This window comes from Macrobrachium nipponense, chromosome 15, assembly GCF_015104395.2.
Source record: "Macrobrachium nipponense isolate FS-2020 chromosome 15, ASM1510439v2, whole genome shotgun sequence".
NCBI lineage: Eukaryota > Metazoa > Arthropoda > Malacostraca > Decapoda > Palaemonidae > Macrobrachium > Macrobrachium nipponense.
In genome coordinates this window covers 275,051-295,467 of record NC_087208.1, presented here as the reverse complement: position 1 = coordinate 295,467, position 20,417 = coordinate 275,051, and the positions used below count along the sequence as shown (strand labels likewise).

Below are 20,417 nucleotides of genomic sequence, written 5' to 3'. Positions count from 1 at the left end.
TATCATATGTAAACAGCAATAATATAAATTCATTAAAGAAAATACTTAGTGAATTAGCAAGATTTAAGTTTATAAATTAAATAAAAAGAATCATGTAAGAATGAAAGAAAATGCATTTTATCCCGTGTCTTTGAACTCCAGGTAGCCAAGCAGAGTTGGCTGGGTCCAACAAATGTCAAAACAGAAGGGAATGTTGCTATCAAAGGATCATGAAAATTCTCTCTCTCTCTCTCTTTCTCTCACTGAGATGAGAGAATTTCTATGGTACATGTGTATGTTTATTAAGATTTTTGCATAATAATAATAGTAATATAACTGATTTCAAATTCATATGTGATAGTATTTTAAAGAAGTACAATAATCTATCCATTTTACTCTTTTAAATGAAGATAACCCCTCTCTCTCTCTCTCTCTCTCGCCACACGAGATTACTAGTATGTCTTAGTGGTAACTCTCGCCCTCTGTTTGGGCTGGAGGTAGTATGTTATAAAGTATATCTTTAAGGACATTACTACATTTTATGGCCGTAAAATAATAATATACAGTACTAGTTTACAAATAATATTAAGTTTAATGAGATAAACAGTAACAATAACATCTCTCTCTTCTCTCTTACGTATGTTTGTTTTTGTAGTGTTAAATAAATGATTTACCTCATAACTAATTTTCAATATAATAATTAATTAGTTAATTAAAAATAGCAATTCCCAGTCCTTTTATCCACTTGGGAAGAAGGTGGGCCAGAGAAGTATATGACTAAGTTTGATATACGTGGAGGGAAGAGTCTAGAGTCTCTGGTGTTCTTCTCTCTCTCTCTCTCTCTCTCTTTCCTCTCCGGCAATCTGTCTCTCAGTCTCTCTCTCTCTCTCTCCTCTCCATTATTTTTTCGCTCTGTCTCAGTAACAATTCATAATCACTCTTGACGGTCAGTATATAGGTGTTGCCATTCATTGGTCTGGTCTCTCTCTCTCTCATCTTATTGCTGTAGGTTATATATTTTTAATGGTAAAATGTTTAAGATGACTTTGGAAATGATTAATAATATAACCTCAAAGATTAATGCAGTAATAGGTTAGTAATTTTAGGTATATTTGAAGTAGAATGTTAATTAAAGTATACATTTGGTATCTGAACTTTCAGGATAGGCAGTTATAAGCATTTCTAGTGGTGTTTTAACTATTCTGGTACACACCCATCCACCACGAATACAGGGGGAACACTTGTACCTATGATGTGATAGATAAAAAATAATTAACCCTTGAATGAACCGACTGAACGTATTTTTACGTCGGCATTTTTGTCTCTCGGGTGCCGACTGGACGTATTTTACGTCGACATACAAAGTTTTTTTTAAAAATTCGCGGAAAAATACTTTTAGGCCTACCAGCTGAAAACTCTTGATTCACGCGCCTTGGGGGATGCTGGGAGTTCACGGATCAAGGTGTTTTGTTACAATCGTTACGCAGCTCACGCAAGCGCGAATTTCTTTCTTGCCGCACTAAAAAGTATCTGTGACCACATCTCGGAAATTATTTCGTCACTTTGACATAATTTTTTTACCATTTTAAAAATTAGCCGTTACATGGAGTATTATATATGAAATGTGCGCATTTTTATGTAGAATACAACAACAAAATACTCATGATTGTAGCTTTTATCAGTTTTGAGACATTTTCATATGAATAACGATAAGTGCCAAAATTTCAACCTTTGGTCAACTCTGACTCTACCGAAAATGGTCGAAAAAACGCAATTGTAAGCTAAAACTCTTATATTTTAGTAAATTCAATCATTTACCTTAATTTTGCAACTAATTGGAAGTCTCTAGCACAATATTTTGATTTATGGTGAATTTATGAAAAACTTTTTCCTTACGTCCGCGCGGTACTCTTCCGAAAAAAATCATACATGCGATTGTGGTAATGTTTGCACCATTTTAAATTAGCCGTTACATAAAGTTTTAATATGAAAATGTGGCGCAATTTCATGCACAATACACTTAAAACAATCCATGTTGTAGCTTTTATAAATTTGAAATATTTTCATATAAAAAAATGATAAGTAACAAATTTTCAACCTTCGGTCCAACTTTGACTCTACCCGAAAATGGTCGAAAAACGCAATTGTAAGCTAAAACGCTTATATTTTAGTAATATTCAAGCATTTACCTTCATTTTGCAACAAATTGGAAGTCTCTAGCACAATATTTCGATTTATGGTGATTTATGAAAAAATACAATTTCTTTACGTCCGCGCGGTAACTCTTTCCGAAAAAATCATACGTGTGATTGTGGTAATGTTTGCACCATTTTAAATTAGCCGTTACATAAAGTTTTTATACAGGCAGTCCCCGGGTTACGACGGGGGTTCCGTTCTTGAGGTGCGTCGTAAGCCGAAAATCGTCGTAAGCCGGAACGACACTTGGAAAATATGCCTTAACTAAGAAAAAGTTAAAGACCTTACCTGTGTGACATGCAAGTATATTGCATGATGTGTAGTGTGTTATTTCAATGGCAAAGGATGGTTCTTGAAGGTATAATTCTTTATTAAACTCTTGTGACACTATAAAGCACAATGTACTACACTTAATCCTTAGGTTAGATTATACACTAAACACTATATTATGCACTGTACACTTCGTAGTAGTATTTGTTAGATCCTGGAGTACACTAAAATCCCAGTCTGGTAGCTCTGGAAGGTAAAAGTATAACACAATTAGTACAAAATACTACACAAAGTCCTGAATGCAATATGTAAATTATAGATATCAAGAGTAAAAGAGTTAATGTATGTTAATTAATTCCTTACTTTTAGTTTATAATTCCTTACTTTGAGTTATATCAAGAGTAAAAAAGTTAATGTATGTGAATTAATTCCTTACTTTTAGTTTAAATTTGTCGTTCAACGTAACCCTGGATGCACAAAGTCTTATGTGGCCCCATAGCCTACATCATTCAGGGGGTTCTGGAATGTACAAAAAATAATTAGTATGTCAGTAAGTACTCTATGCATAGTAAGTTACATACAGTAATATGCACCATACAGTGGTTTAATATCACATATATAACATGTATAAAACTTAGTTAATGTATGTTAATTAATTCCTTACCTTTAGTTTAAAGTTGTCGTTTCACTGTAACCCGTGGATGGACAAAGTCTTATGTGCCCCATAGCCTACATCATTCAGGGGGTTCTGGAATGTACAAAAAATAATTTTGTCAGTAAGTACTCTATGCATAGTAAGTTACATACAGTAATATGCACCATACAGTGGTTTAATATCAACTGGTATGCATTATTGTAAATGATTGGTCTACACCCCCTGTTCAGCAGGGAGTGTACAGTATGTAATTCCATGAGGGACCTTGATCACTTATCCCATGTGAGAGATCTTGGTCACTTTTTTTTTAGTATGTACGTATAAAACTTACTTAATGTATGTTTACTACTATGTATAATTCCTTACCTTTAGTACAGTAGTACATAGTTTACAGTTGTCGTGCTATGTTATGTAGTAACCCTGGACAGTTTTATGTGGCCCCATAGCCTGCATCATGGAGGGGGTCCTGGTTTTCTGGAATGTACCAAAAAAGTATCAAAGTTAAGTCATGTTATGTATGTTTAGTAAGTTACATACAGTAACCATACGTACAGTGGTTTATAACATGTACATATGTACATAATCAAACTTGGTTGGAAATTCCTGTAAAAAAAAGTTATGTACGTATGTAATATGTACTACTGTATGTAAAAACCTTACTGTTCATACTTTGTTACACTACATGTTACATGTGATACGTATACTTTCCTGAAGGGTTTTTTCCATCCAAAAATGGTGCTTCTACTTGTAGTTATCCCTTGATGACACTTGTAGTAACAACCTGGAGTTGTGTGAAAAATGTTGGTTCTGGAAGGAAAAAGTAACAAAATTAGTGTACAAAATATACACTACAGAAAGTTGTGAATGCAATATGTTAATTACTGTAGATATATCAAGAGTACTAAAAGAGTTAATGTATGTTAATTAATTCCTTACTTTTAGTTTAAAGTTGTCTTTCAATGTAACCCTGGATGGACAAAGTCTTATGTGGCCCCATAGCCTACATCATTCAGGGGGTTCTGGAATGTACAAAAAATAATTTTGTCAGTAAGTACTCTATGCATAGTAAGTTACATACAGTAATATGCACCATACAGTGGTTTAATATCACATATAACATGTAGTATAAAACTTAATTTAGAAATTCCTTACATAACTTACCAACTTTTAGTGAGTCTCAAAGCTGTTACCTAGTTGTGGGAGATGGAGGTGGAGGTGTAGAGCATTCATGATAAGGATGCATTCCAAACCTAACTTCAGTGTGCTTTATCACAGATAACAGGCTAGGATGATGGGCAGTCTGGAATGAAGAATTAATATTAAAGGACAGTATGTAACCACTTAGGTGTACAAAATTTATTGTACGTATGCAAACATTAAACACAACTGAGAATTCCTTACCTTCAGCAAAATGAAGACATGTAGGCTATGTAGAGGTCTGGTTTATGTAAGTCACAGGTGCATGCCAGTCTGGAATGATAATGTAATACATATGGATTATAGTATGTATGTTACATACATAACATGTTATTACATATGTAATATTAAAACATTAATAAAAAAAAATGTCCTTACCAAATTCTAGTGGTTGGCTTGCTTACTGGGTATGGCCATGGATGGTACATGAGAGTGGGTGGCTGGGCTATGGAGTGGGATGGGCAGGTGCTTGGGAGTCTGGATGATAAAAAATATATAAAATGATAGTTACTACTACTGTAACTACTGCACATGTTATTACTGTTTGACATATGTAGTGTGTAATACGTATGTCAATATAAAAAATGAAGAATTCTTTTACCTGAAGGAATGGGAGAGGTGATACTACTCGTATCAACTGATTTGGGCTCTGGAGAGGTGATACTCGTATCAACTGATGAGGGAACATCTACATCTGGAAAAGAATGATAGGGTACATAATATTATTAGGTGGAAGGTGATAATTGTAGCATATGTGTACCTTTTAATAAAATTTCTATTAGCAATTTATAAAACATTTTATATTTCAAATTTGTTAAGGATTCCTTACCTGATGTATAGGGCGAGGCATCAAAACCATGGAAGGCTCAGGTCCATCTGGGTCACTGTCCACTATCAAAGGGGTTGCTGAAATGAAAAAAAAAAAAAAAAATATAAGGTTATGCAACATCAAACATTGTACCACTATGTAAGTTTAGTGTACGTATGTATGTAGGGTGTAAACAATTTCCAACATGAAAATGAGAAAAATGAAATTGCTTACTGATTGTACAGGTGGGCGGGCTGATACAGAGGGTCCAGGTACAGGGGATCTGAACTGTCACAGGTAGTACAGGGAGATCTGGAACTGTCACAGGTAGTACAGGGAGATCTGGAACTGTCACAGGTAGTACAGGGGGATCTGGAACTGTCACCACTTCTGCATTAAAATTACAAATGATGAAATTAATGAAGTTACAATTTACTCTTACATTTAGTTGTTACATTAAAAATTAACACATTTTATATGTACACTATGTAAACACATAAATTAGTAAAACAGTTCAGAATTCCTTACCAGGACTAGGAGTGGGAGGTGGTGGTACTGGAGACTTGTGAAAGAAAGTGTCAAGCCTGGACTGCACACTTCTCTTCGTCTGCTTCTCCTTCAGGGTCTCCTTGTAGAAAGTCACCAAATCCATGATTCCTCTCTTGATTTTGTCAAACCTAGAAACGTAGGGTCTTCTGCTCAAAAGAAGCCAAGGCTCTCTCCAGATGAGTAAAACCCTCTGACAAGCATTTCACAGTTAATGACCTGGGTTTTGGCTCTGGTGCCGCCTCCTCTTCCTCAATCATTTGTTGTTCAAGGTCTAGTAAGTCCTCTGCAGACAATTCCTCTCCATGGGAAGCCAGCAGCTCTGTTACATCATCAGGTTCAAGTCTAGTTGCAGCCTCTTGCTTAGCCTACGATCTTCCTCGTCACAGTCTCGACGTCTTCTGCCTGTCAAAGCCTTCAAAACTGTGCACAAACTGTGGACACAGTTTCCTCCAGGCCCCATTTAAAGTGGTCGTCTTCACCTCGTCCCAAGCACTTGCAATGTTCTTCACTGCATCTGCAATGTTGTAGCCCTTCCAGAATTGCTTCAGTGTCACTCCTTGTTAGCTTCTATGGCCCTCAAAGCAAACGTATGGTCCTTCTAAGGTAGTAAGCCCTTGAAATTAGCTATTACTCCCTGGTCCATTGGCTGTATCAGCGATGTGGTATGGGTGGAGGTACACCACCTTCACATTAGGATGCATGTCGCTCAAATTTGAAGGTGACCAGGGCATTGTCCAGGACTAAGAGGGCCTTAAAAGGCAGACCCTTCGAAGTCAAATACCGCTCCACTGCTGGCACGAAATGGTCATTGAACCAATCTTCGAAGACCCATTAAGGTACCCAACGCCTTCTTGTTAGATTTCCAATCACAGGGAGTTGACTCTTGAAAATGCCCTTGAAAGCCCTGGGATTCTCGGCCAAATACACCAGCAAGGGACTTCAGTTTCAAATCACCACTTGCATTGCCCCAAACACCAAAGTCAGTCGCTCCTTTCCAGCTTTATGGCCAGGTGCTGACTTCTCCTCCTTGGAAAGGTACGTTCGATTTGGCATTCTTTTCCAAATAATCCAGTCTCATCCACATTAAGACTTGGTCAGCCGTGTAACCACCATCCTTAATTATCTCAGCCAAACCACCTGGAAAAACTTTCTGCTGCTTCGCTATCAGCACTAGCAGCTTCACCTTGCAGCTTCACATATGCAAATTTGCACGAGCCTTAAAACGGTTAAACCAACCTCTACTCGCGGAAAATTCACCACCAGCACTGCCTTCGCCAAACTTTTTTCACTACTGCCTCATGCAGCGCTCTAGCCTTCTCCTGGATCACACTTAAGCTCACCGGAACACGTCGCTGGTTCTGGTCCTCCAGCCAGATCATGAGCAATTTCTCATCCTTTCAACAATGCTCTGGCTACGTTGCTTCTCGTTTATCACCGTTGACTTCATCGGTGCAGCATCCTTTACATGCTTCAGAATACGTTCCTTATCCTTCACAATGGTTACCACCGTGGTCCTGCTCAAGCCTAAAGAACGGCCTATTTCGGTGTTAGTTTCTCCCTTCTCCGACGCTTTTATCACGTCATATTGACCTCCATCGTGATGACCTTCCTCTTCTTAGATGAACTATCATCGGAGGAAGTACTTGGCGTTTAGGAGCCATTGTAAATTTGCGAAAATGGCAAGGATTTCAGCAACGTCTCAGCACACAACTAGTGAAATGCAGGCAGGCACGCGATTGAAGTGGCGTCCTTTCGTATTGTTACGCTTGGCGTCCTCGACCGTCCGAGGTCGAGGTCGTGTTCAAGGTCAATTTACCATACAGTTTTTAATAGCGTTAATTAATTTATGCACCTCCGCTCAAAAACTAGTTCTGCATATGAGGTATCGTTAAAAAAGCATAACAAACGTCGTAACCTTGGGAATTGTGTTGTAATCTAACAGAAAACTTAGTTTTTTTTAATTATGTACTGGAAACAAGCAATGATTTTTCATTATATTTGCGCTTTTGGACTGTTCTAAACTGCGCATCCCAAGCTAGTGTATTCATTCGCCTGCAACTAGTTCCGCATATGCGGCGTCACTAAAAAATTCAAAAAATACGAAAAAAAAAAAAGTGTCAAAAATCATCATAACCTCAAAATTTTTGTTGTATGTAACCAAAAACATATTTTTTATTATGTACTGTGCTAAACTATAAAGGATTTTATCATAGCATGCGTTTTTTAAAAGCGTCGTTAACTCGGAGCGTCGGAAGCGTCAGCGTCGTAACCTCGGAACAAGCGTCGTAACCCAGGACGGAATTTCCATTGAATATTTAAGAAAACAAAGCGTCGTAACCTCGGAACGTCGTAAGCCGGGGACTGCCTGTATATGAAAATGTGCGCAATTTCATGTATATACAACAAAAAATAGTTGAAGGTTGTAGCTTTTCTCATTTTTGAAATATTTGCATATAAATCACGATAAATAGAAAAAAACCAACCACGTTCGGTCAAATTTGACTACCGAAATGGTCGAAACACGCAATTGTAAGATAAAACTCTTACAGTCCTATAATATACAGTCATTTATCTTCATCGTGAAACAAATTCGAAGTCTCTAGCACAATATTTAAATTTATGGTGAATTTTAAAAAAAAACTTTCCTTCCTCGCGCGCGATTCTCCGCCACAAATCTCCGAAATGCGTATGTCCCATTCTCGGAATATTTGCTCCGTTTCATATGAGGCATTTCATAGAGTTTTATATATGAAAATGTGCGCAATTTCATGTAGAATAAAACGAAAAATATTTGTGAAATTTGTAGCTTTTTCTTATTTCTGAAATAATTGCATATAAAAAATATATATAAAAAAAATTCGACATTGCGGTCAACTTAACTCGTCAGATATGGTCAAAAACAAACTGCATTTGTAAGCTAATATTCTTACAGTATAGTAATATTCAATCATTTTTCTTCATTTTGAAAGAAATTGGAAGTCTCTAGGACAATATGTAGATTTATGGTGAATTTTTGAAAAAAAATATTTGTTACGTCCGCGCGTTACGAATTCATGCATTATTTTGTGATAATATTTTCTCTGTGTTGCTTTTTATCGTTTTACATGTGATATACAAAATGATCGCAATTTAGTGTCCATTACAACGAAAAAAAACAGTAACTTGTTACCTTTAACCGTTTTGCGCACGAGCGCGTTTTGAATACAATTATATATGAAATTTCGTTTTTTGGCGCTATCATATATCGCATTTTTTATATATGATAATGATAATTTTTTCATTTCTGATGGTTGCATTCTAAACTTCAGGCAATGACAAAAAAAGGAGCCAAAAATGAACTCTTAATCTTGAAAACTAAGCGCGCTGTGATTTTTTGAAAAAAATATTTTTTCCGCTTCCGCGCTCACTCTGAAACGTCTCCGGCACACGGGAGAAATTTTTTTTTTTATTTTTTACCGCTTCGGCGTTTAAGGGTTAAATGTTATTAAAAATGTTTAGACTTTAAAAAGGAGATGAGAGCAGAAATATCTGCTTCATCTCCCAGAATATCACAAGGATTTACCCCTTAGATATCTCTCTCTCTCTGGTTAAAATATCTGGGGCAAGCAACCAGAATGTGCTCCACTGTTAGCATCTCGCCACTGCAAGCACACTCTGGGAGGCTGCTCCTTCTAAAATAAACTGATGGTCAAATAAGAGTGCCCAATCTCAGTCTGCTTAAAACTATTTCTGTTCGCCTATCGACTGGAAAGACAAAGGCCACGGCAATATTATTTCTAATATTTCTGTACTTTCTATTATTGGCAAGATGAGAAGTCCATCTTTCTTGCCATTTGCTTAAAATATAAGACCTAAAAGGACCTTTTAGATCTGTATGAGGCACTTTACTAAAGGCTGTTTCTGATGAGACACTAGCAGCTCTCGCTTCCCTATTTGCCATCTCGTTTCCGCAAATCCCACGAAGGGACCCAACAGAAAAAGACAGATTTACAAAAAATAAAAAAAAATGGAGGAGCGATTCCTGAACTTTTTTTTTGAACTAACAGATGGAAGCTATTGAATTTTTTAATAGCTTCTAAAGTGCGTTTGGAATCCGAGTAAATGACAAAATTAGTGTTGCTACTATGAAAAACTATCCAGGGCAGAGAGTAAAGCTGTTGATTCTGCTGTGAATAGGGATGCAAAGTCGGGTAGATAGTTTAGCTGTATATGCTGTATCACCAAGAATAACTGTACACCTAACACCACTATCCGACTTTGATCCATCCGTATATATTTTTGTCATATTAGTATGGACAGTTTCGTGCTCCAAGAATTTCCCCCTAATCTCTTCCTTAGGACAGTCTTTTTTGTTATATGCTTTTTTGAACACGGATGCTTCTGGAATAAGCCATGGAGGATACACAGGATGTTTTACTTCCACAACTTTCTGGGATTTAAGATGATTACCCGTAACATCTTCATTTAGTCTAACTTGGAATGGTCTAGAGGCTCTTATACCAGAAAAAAACCGTGTCTGCTTCCCTCAGCACCTGGAAGGAGGATTTTTGGAGCACTTTTAATTTCTAGCCATGTACCTTAATCCTGTTCTTGCCTTCTCAGATCAAGGGGAAGTTAGTTAGTATCAACATATATGCTTTCAACAGGCAAAGTTCTAAAAGCCCCTGAGCATATTCTCAGCCCCATATTGTGTACAACGTCCAGTTCCTTCAGCCTGGTTTTACAAGCTGAGGAATAAATCTGACAGCCATAGTCTAGCTTGGATCGACACAACGAGTCATATAGTTTCAGCAGGGATTTTTTATCAGCTCCCCAACTAAATCCAGAAACAACCTTTAAAATGTTCAGCGATTGTTTAACCTTAATCTTTAAGGCATTTATGTTGTTGGCCCATGTCAATTTCTGGTCAATGGTCATTCCCAAAAATTTCACTTCATTTTCATAAGGAATGATAGATCCTTTAAAACTAAGTGTAGGAACCTCTTCCACATGCTGGCACCTAGTAAATCTTACAGAAACTGTTTTAGAGGGAGGAGAATTTAAAATTTGCCATTCTCATCAGTCCACTTTATAATAGCATTAATAGACCTTTGCAGATGTTTACAGTGTTTACAAACTGACAATGAATCATATCCTGTGCAGTATATTGCAAGGTCATCAACAAAAAACGAACATTTAACAGGTGATGATATTTGTTGGACTATAATGTTTATTCCACTGAAAAAAGTGTTACACTTAAAACGCTTCCTCCTGCACAAAAGGTTGGGAGAGAGTGTTGCCCACTCTAACCTTAAAAAATCTCTGTTAAAAAGGAATATAAAAATTTAATAATTCTTCCACATATGCCCATCTTGTGCAATTGTTTTATGATGCCAATTCTCCAATTAGTAGTTCATATTGCTTTCTCAAGGTCAAAAAAAATATGCTAATAGTCTGACATCGTTGGCAAATCCTTGCTGGATTTGATTGTCAGCCTCAGCAAGGGATCAAGGGTGGAACGATTTTTACTGAAACCAAATTGATATGGAGATAATAAGTCCTTTGGTTTCCAGGTGCCAAACTAATCTGGTTGTTTATCATTTTTTTTCCATCAAGCAATTACACACACAGCTGGTAAGAGCTATTGGTCTATAGCTGGTGGCTTGGGAAGCATCTTTATTAGGCTTTTTTATGGGAACAATTATGGGATATTTTCCATCTTTGGGTAAAATTCCAGTTATCCATATTCTGTTTTATAATCTTGGAGTAGATACTTTTTGGCATCAACTGGGAGGTGTTTAAGCATTTCATATAAAATTGAATCACCCCCTGGAGCTGTTGATTCAGTTGAAGAGAGTGCCTCCCGAAATTCTCTTAAGGAAAATTTGTGATTGTATGGTTCAGATTTTCCAGATTCAAATTTCAGAGTCATTTCGGTATTCCGAATTCTTTGAAATTCTATAGAATAATTGTCAGGGCTGGAAACCTGAAGAGAGTGTTTTCCCAGCTTATTGGCAACTTCAGTGGGCTCTGTGATCAGTTATTGACTTTTAATGAGGGTAATGGTGACACAACAAATTTTCCACTTAGTTTCCTGATTTTGCGCCACACCACTCTCAATGGAGTTCTGGAACTGATTCCATTGGTATAGTAAAGTCAACTTTCTCTTTTGGCTTTCTTATAAAAGCGCCGCTGCTTGGCTAAACGCCGCGATTATAGATTAATTTGTAGACTGAGGGGTGGAGCCACTAGTTTGTATCGTTGGTAGCACTTCCTAGTGACTTTCCTCAGAACACAACGTCTTATTACACCAAGGAACTGCAGGTCTACGAGGTTTACCTTTTGTCTTGGGAATCGAGCCCTCAGCACTCTTCAGAGTGGATTCAATGAAGTAGACATAGGCATCCAGGTAAGAATGAAATGATTTAAACTCCCTATCTAGATTGACTCCTTTACTGAACTTTGGTCCCAGTCAGCATCCTCTACCTTCCACTTAGGTAGCATCCTCTACCTTCCACTTAGGTCATGTTTCAGATGGAGCATTCACAACATATTTCAGATGGATAGGGTAATGATCACTTCCATTCAAATCTTCATTAACAGACCAGTTAAAATCAAGGTGTATATTTGTTGAGGAAATACTAACTGGTCCTAGTGCGAGAGATGATTATTATGAATGCAGTGGGGGAAGGTCATTGACCCCATTATTATATAGGGCAACATCATTCGTGTCCAATAACAGGTCCTCGATTATTTTCCCTTGCTGTCTAAACACTGACTTCCCCAAAGGGGGTTGTGGGCATTAAAATCTCCTAATAAGAGAAAAGGAGTGGGAAGTTGGTTAATCAAGGACTGAATATCTCCAATGTTAAAAGAAAGGTCTGGTGGGAGGTATAATGAACAAACCGTTATCCTCTTGTCTAATATGACTGAGACAGCAACAGCTTGTAGAGTTGTATTTAATTGTATTGTGGAGTGCTGCAGAGATTTGTTAACAATAAATGCAGCACCTCCATGGGCACGATCAACAATTGGGGGGGGAAGGGGATCCCTGAACTAAATTCATGCATTAAAACTTTAAAGTCTTCTGTCTAGGCTCTGAGACCCTTACAGTTCCACTGAAGGACATCAAACTTGAATGTAATGGAGGTGAAATGTACTACTTCCCACTCTTTGGAGGGGAAGTACTGATCCTAGGGTGGAGAGGAAAATTCTCCTTAATAAGAGATTGTTTTCTTGATATCTCTTCATCTTCATTAGAGATCAGGGTTCTTGGCTGACAAACAACTTTTTTGAATTCGAGGCTGATGCTCAGGATTTTTACTGCGATTCTGTGCATCACTACTGCTATTAGTCTTGGGGCGGCAAGACTGATGAGAACTCGCATGTCTTTGAATTGGATCTGCTTTTGGAACTATCTTTGAACTGGATCTGCTTTTGGAACTATCTTCCTTGGCGGAGAGGTCTCTTCCAGAACACTGTACCCATTTGAAGTTTTTATGATAAAACTTTAATTATTCGGGGACATGTTTCTTAAACGCTTCCTGGTGGACGCAGCTGTAGTTTTATCATGTTCCTTAGTGATTGTGATAATTGATGGATCCGAGCTAGACCTCTCTGTTTGGACTACTCCTTTGGTTGGCTCTTGGTGAAATAATAATTTTTGGACGTTTGCAAATTTTGCCTAGGGGCTGAATTTGCAACCATTACATTTGTATCAGCTTGAGAGGATAAATTATCCATGCTTTTGAAAGAACAATTTTTAGTATTGGGCTTAAAAGCACTTGCTGACATAAGTTTCCGATTATTATTTCCACTGCAAGGAGAAACAGGTTTCCGATGCTTACTGTTAGATTCAATTACTGCTGGCCTTTCATTGCTAGAACTCTTCATCAACTTTATTACATAAGCATAGGTAGAGTTTGCACTCTTGTTAGCCCCCCATTACCACACGCTTTGCTGCACTGATGCCGAGATGTTCATTATCAGCCACTGCCAACACGTCTTGCTCAAATCTGTATCTGAGGCAAGTCCTAGTGCTTGGAGAGTGATCATCCTTGCACTTGAAACAATAACGGGCTGCTTCACACTTGTCCAATATGTCATGCTCAGCAGAGCACACTGAACATCTCGTATTGTTTCCATGCGAGTCTTGAATGTGGCCATATTCGAAACATTTGCAACATTGTTTAGGGTTTCTTTTATATTTTTTGACCTTCATCCTCTCATGGCCAACATTGATGGTATCAGGCAAGTAATTGGAGGAGGTTAAAAGCATAGCTGCATCCCCTCCCAATTTTTTTTACATGAGATATACAAGGAGGGCACCTTAGGAGAATCTCCTCATCATTAAAAACATGCAAGTCTCTGGAATAAACTACCCCGTTCAAGCGTGTTAAAGAATCTGTGTGATGTGATAGCCTCAATATTTCCACTTTTTGGGGGTTTAAACTTTGATAGTAAAATAGCTTGCGCCTCATTGCCTGCTTTTATGAGTAAGTTCTTTCCATATCGTTTCAGATTACCGATAGGAATAGAACCTACTTTGTTCTAAATATTTTCAGCAGCTTTAATGAAATTTTCCCTTCCCTCCTTGTAACTGGCAACATGCCATATAGGGGGAGGAAGAGTCCTGGTATATGTTGCTGGTCCACATTCTTCGTCCTTAGGAACAAAATTGAATGGCTCATCGCTCAAATTCCGCACTGAAAACTCCTTGGTGCTTAAAACAGAGTCATTTAGAATGTGGCCATTTAATTTCAGTTGTGCCTCACTAGCTTCTTGGGGAGGGGAAAATCTAATGTATGCAGAAAAGGACTGCTTGTCTTTTTCTAGAAGCATTTTACCTCTCCACCTTACCAAACTGTTTTGCGACACTATGCAAGCACTCGTAATCCCAAGAAAGGCTTGCATTAGTGCAATAAAGCACTCTATTACTTATGTCAAATCCACCAGTTTTAATATCACCCTGGTGCCTCAGTGCATGGTTCTGTGTGATAGCCGAGCTCATATCCGTGTCCATGCCTGAAGTTGTCGCCAGTGCCGTTAAGTCGTCAGATCCAGGGGAGGGCAAACATTGGTCGATATCCATAATTTCAATATATTTGTAGACTGCTTGATTATATCAAGAAGGTATCGTGGGTCAGTCAGGTATTCAAATTCTCCACCAGTGGCACAAGTGAGAGTCGACTCCCAATGGTCCACCCCATAACCTACCCTTACGGGATAGCACCAATACGCTTGCAGTGGCCCATGTATAAGCCTATCCACCTGCTGGGAGTTCTACCCCCCCTAATGAGGACTGACTCCCCACTCCAAACACATTAGTAGGCGCCCGGACAAAAGCCAGGAGTCCCATCCCAAACACCAGCCCCCCCCTGGATTCCGATGGGCTGATGTTTGGAGATATTTCTGCCCTCAAAGTAGCAATGGGAGGGTCCCATCAAAACCTCTTGGGTCCAAACCATATCAGGTGGCGACTCAACCACCACAACTCCCACAATTAGCTTCGAATGCAAACCCCTTCCAATACACAATCCCTTCTCAGACTCACCTATGCAGTAAAATTTAACAAAAGTGGAAAATTTCACACAATTAATCCGAATTGCTAGTAAAAAATATTACGTGAAGGAGAAGGATGTAGTAAGAATGAAGAAATTGCAGAAAGAAGGAAAAGTTCTGACTAATTTAGTTGGATAAGCAGGTGGGCCCCAAGGACCAGTGAGAATGCAACTCCACCAGGCATCAGGGCCCAGCTGCTGGTCCCTAAGCCCCCTACCCACGCCAGGGTGTCAGCATATAGGGGAACATACAAAAGAATCTACAAGTCTACGAGGTTTTATGACGCTTTTGGACTATGGCAGTCGTCAGGTGTCTTCCACTGGGAGACGTTTTGCATTTCTACAGCGTGTTTCACGTGTCTGTGCAGCTGCAGACCATACACACCCATATGCACGGGAACGTTGAAAATTCAAGATGAGAAAATGTCTCTACAGTCAACTGTTATTATAGCCCGGATACAGGCTATTCAAATTTATTTTATATAATAGACATTGTACTGCCAAAGATGTGCAGTTATTTTTATATTACTATGGTGTTTATTGAGCTGGCTAATGTGTTGTTCTTATAATTTTGTATAAACTGTGACTGAATGCGGTCATTCAGAAGGGGGTGGCCGAGCAGTACTATGAATATGATTTGTACCCTTGAAAACTGTATCCATGAATTCTTTTTTTTTTTTCTGAATGGGCGGATGTGGTGAGCGGTGACATTCTTAGACTGCAGAGGTCATCAATTTAACTCTCCTTGGAAACAGTGGTCCTAAAATGACAAGACAACTCCGCTTCGGAAATGCTGACATAACCTCTTTGGGTGGCACAATGTCGAAGGTCGCTGCCTAAGCGGAACAGACCACGTCCTGTGTCCATGCGCAAGCGGACACATATATGCTTTCTGAATCTGGTTTGGGGCAGATTCTTGGGCATGAACAATGATCTGTATAATGACGTCATGAACTTGTGACAAAATTAGTGACGACACTTATCTGGGAGTGTCTTGTGTGTTAATTCATGCTTGCGTTTGTGCGAGCTATTTCCCTACATAATGAGAGAGTAAGTTAGCCAAAATGGAGAACGATACAAAGTCGACAAAGGGCCAAGATGGCTCCTTTGATTGTGTTTTTGGTTAAGTGTGTGTAATCTGTGTTGAATGGGTAAGCATACTAATTTTTTTTAGCCAAAAGTATTTTGAATATTAGTTTCAAAGATGTTCTATTTCATTTGACCTTTTGATTTTGATTATAATCTTTTGCTCATGGATGTGTTCTCCTGTCTTCTTATAGGCGGATCTGGACCAAAGGGGAACTGATCTGGAAACTTATTTAGAAATGGGAACTTAACTGATGTTCCGTGGTGTTACTAGACTGTGCTATAACTTTTCCTAGTTGTACGACTTAACTAATGTTGGTTATTGTAGAGAAGGGATCGAGCGGGTTTGGTTCAATCCCCAGGGTTATCTGAGATATTTGGATTTTGAATTCAACCTTTCATTTAATCATTTTGTTAAGAACCCGATTTACTTAGTTAATGCTTTGCTCTTAAATAAATGTAATTTTGTAGTTCATGAGTCTGATTTAATTGCCTTAGGTAAGAGAGAGAGAGAGAGAGAGAGAGAGAGAGAGAGAGAGAGAAAACGGATGTTACCTCAGTGCCTTGCTACACGGTCATTGCTACCAACATATTTTCCCTTTTAAAATGTACCGAGGTTGGAACCTCAGTAACAGTAATATGATTGCCATCATATAGTAGGGTGTGTAATGCCAAATATTCTAGCAAGCTGCAGATAGTTTTGCTTTACCAGCTATCAGTAACTGATTTTTCTATTTTTTGGCATTAATTTAGTGATATCTTCTCAAATGCATGCAAGATGAATGAAGTTTTCCCTTAACAAGTGGTCATTTTAGGTCACATTACTTGATATATTTGACAGTTTTACAACCTGGAGTCAGAGAGAAGACTGGGATTTCCTTCATTTTTACATAATTTTTTTATTTATAAACTAAAACCTTACTAATTCATAGTATTTTCTTTAATGAATTGATATTATTAGTTTACATTAATATTACTACACATTTGAAAATAATAAATCATTTATCTATCATACAAAAGAAATCATCTCTGTAAAGAGAGCGCTATTTTTGTGATATCATTTAATCTTATAAAACTTAATACAGTATTAGTCAATATTAATATCTGAAAATTAGTAAATCATTTTTGTATCATAAAAATTTATTTAGTCATGAAAATAACATTAAAATACACTAATTTGTGATTATTTGCATCAGAAAACCCGTAGAATACTCTTAATTTCCCACAAGCAATGGGCGTAGATAAGGTCAAGAGAAAATTCCGCGAATCAGTGGGTCAGCGACTGTACCTGCAGCTGCAATTGAACTTACTGGAGAATAAGCACAATTTCAACAGCAATATTGAAGCTTATCTATAGTACATCAAAAAATGCTGTGGTCTGGATTAACATTCAAGATATTATGATGCCTCCTGTTGGGGAAGAGGGTTTTAGTCGCCAAATACACATGATTCTTTTATCAAGAACATTTGGTAACAATCAAGGATATCTTTCGACATTCTTGCATGAGCTTTTATGTATCAGAGATGGACTGCAGGAGTCAATAATGAGGACGACCTTAAATTTCTTCACCTGATAAATCATCCAAAGAACAACATAAACATTACCCAACCATTTTTATCCCTTCCAAAACACAGGCCAGTGTCTTTAGTGTTTATTCTTAATGACCCAGGGAATTGTTTGTTCAGCACATACATGAAGTTTGGCTTAGTCATATAAGCTGCATGCATAACCACACTGCACAAAAGTGAAGAAATCTTTCTTCACCTTGAATTGCGGGGAATGCTTTGCAATTTTGTGTTTAAATTTTGCTGGGTTCCTTTCAAAATAAGACTCTTCCCCCCCTCTCTTATTCTAAAACAATCTATATTGTTCTTGGCAGTTAGTGTTTTACTTGGTAAAATTTTGCCACTAATAGAGGGTTGTTTTCCTAATACATCCTCTAGCCACAGAATTAATGCTTTCACAATCTCAGTAAGCAGTTTATCAACAACCTACGATACCATTTTGCTACATTAGATTTAGATATTTTAGTTCTAAAAATTATTAGTTACAGCTTGAGGACTCACAAAAATCAGAGACCAGAGCAGTAACATTCTAGTAAAATGATATTGTTATTGTACAATAAAGTTTCATACATACTTACCTGGCAGATATATACTTAGCTATAGACTCCGTCGTCCCCGACAGAAATTCGAATTTCGCGGCACACGCTACAGGTAGGTCAGGTGATCTACCGCTTTGCCGCTGGGTGGCAGGAATAGTAACCATTACCATTCTAGAACCAGATTTTTCTCTTCCACCTGTCTCCTGGGATGGGAGGCGGGGTGGGCCCTTTAATCGTATATATCTGCCAGGTAAGTATGTATGAAACTTTATTGTACAATAACAATATCATTTTCATACATTCAACTTCCCTGTCAGATATATACTTAGCTGATTGGCACCTTTGGCGGAGGGTAAGAGACAGCTAATTGCTGATTAGACAGGTAAACAACATATGTTGTAGGTAATATATCTATAAAAAAAACCTTGGTTCCTACCTGTTTTGGCGGAAGATTTCATAGCTACTGCTTAGAAGTCTGCTTTGCCTCAAGAGCCTCAGCGAGGATGTGACCTATGGCTAAGAGCTCTTGTGGGGACTGTCGATGGGGTCTTATCCACTTACTCGACAGAACCTGATGGCCTTTGTCAATGGGGTCTTATCCACTTACATGACAATACACCTATGCCTAATGGCATAATAAAGGAGTACAACACCGATCCCGATCACCCGATCCTAACCGTGGATTAGTACTAAGATTGGAAGGAGTTATCCCCAACCACCTTTCAAACAACCTTAAAATTCAACACCAAATTATTTTCAAAATCAAAACTAAACAAAATTAAGGACCAGTCTTATCTCCTTTACCCAGCACTGTATCCGCTGATACATAAGAACCCAGAAAGAAGCATTTTTCGTATGTCACTCTCACATCTTTTAAATAATGGGAGGCAAACACAGAGTTGCATCTCCAGTACGTCACTGCTAAGATATTTTTCATCGACATGTTTTTGTTGAAAGATATCGATGTTGCAACTGCACGTACCTCGTGCGCCTTCACTCTAACGTTTCAAATGATTCACTTTTGCATTTCATGTGTGCTTCAGTAATCACATTCCTGATGAAAAAAGCTAAGGCATTTTTTGACATAGTCTCTTAGGGTCCTTAACCGCACACAAGAGACTTTGATTGCAACCTTGCAGTTGCTTCTTCTTCTGAAGGTAAAATTTTAAGGCTCTAACCAGACATAGTGACCTTTCCAGTTCCTTTCCCACAAGTTGAGAAAGTCCTTTAACCTCAAAACTTCTGGGCCAAGACCTAGAAGGGTTTTCATTTTTGGCTAAAAATAAAGGCCGGAAAGATACCACTGCAGTCTCCTTTAAATCCCACTCTCGAGTCTAGAGCCTGCAACTCACTGACACACTTGGCAGTTGCGAGAGCCATGAGAAAAATGCATTTTCTTGTAATGTCTCTGAAGGATGCTTGATGAGGAGGCTCAAACTTCTCTGACGTGAGGAACTTCAGAACCACGTCTAGATTCCAGCTATGGGGAAGCGAAGCTTTCGATTTTGATGTCTCAAAAGACCGTATCAGGTCATGAAGATCTTTGTTTTCTTCTATGTTCAGGCCCCTGTTCCTGAACACAGCAGATAGCATGCTTCTATATCCCTTTATTGTAGAAACTGCCAATTGAGATTCTTCTCTCAGGTATAGAAGAAAATCGGCAATATCGGTCACAGAGGTATCGGAGGAGGACAGCTTCTTCGCCTTACACCATCTACGGAAGACTTCCCACTTCGATTGGTAGATCCGCATGGTAGAGGATCTTCGTGCTCTTGCAATTGCTCTTGCAGCCTTGCGAGAAAAGCCGCTCGCTCTGACCAGTCTTTCGATAGTCGAAAGGCAGTCAGGGAGAGAGCGTGGATGTTTTTTGTGTGAAACCTCTCGAAGTGGGGTTGTCTGAGCAGATCTGTCCTTTCAGGAAGAGATCTGGGGAAGTCCACCGTCCATTCCTGTACCTCTGTGAACCATTCTCGAGCGGGCCAAAAGGGAGCGATGAGTGTCATCCTCGTTCCTTCCGAGGCACAAACTTCCTT

General features: G+C 38.4%; 1 protein-coding gene and 2 long non-coding RNA genes across 5 annotated transcripts in view; all 3 read right to left on the bottom strand.

The window, feature by feature from the left end:
- LOC135226957 (zinc finger protein 260-like) overlaps nt 1-20,417 on the bottom strand; it is a 554,628-nt gene that overhangs the window by 312,178 nt on the left and 222,033 nt on the right. The gene's annotated exons all lie outside the window — the stretch shown is intronic.
- On the bottom strand, nt 2,528-2,978 carry LOC135226768 (uncharacterized). Its single transcript, XR_010317266.1, has 2 exons — nt 2,882-2,978; nt 2,528-2,691 (listed from the first exon to the last, which is right to left on the bottom strand). It is a non-coding gene; the product is annotated as an uncharacterized LOC135226768 (long non-coding RNA).
- Nucleotides 4,717-5,160, bottom strand: LOC135226767 (uncharacterized). The gene is made up of 3 exons (XR_010317265.1): nt 5,127-5,160; nt 4,899-4,991; nt 4,717-4,774 (listed from the first exon to the last, which is right to left on the bottom strand). It is a non-coding gene; the product is annotated as an uncharacterized LOC135226767 (long non-coding RNA).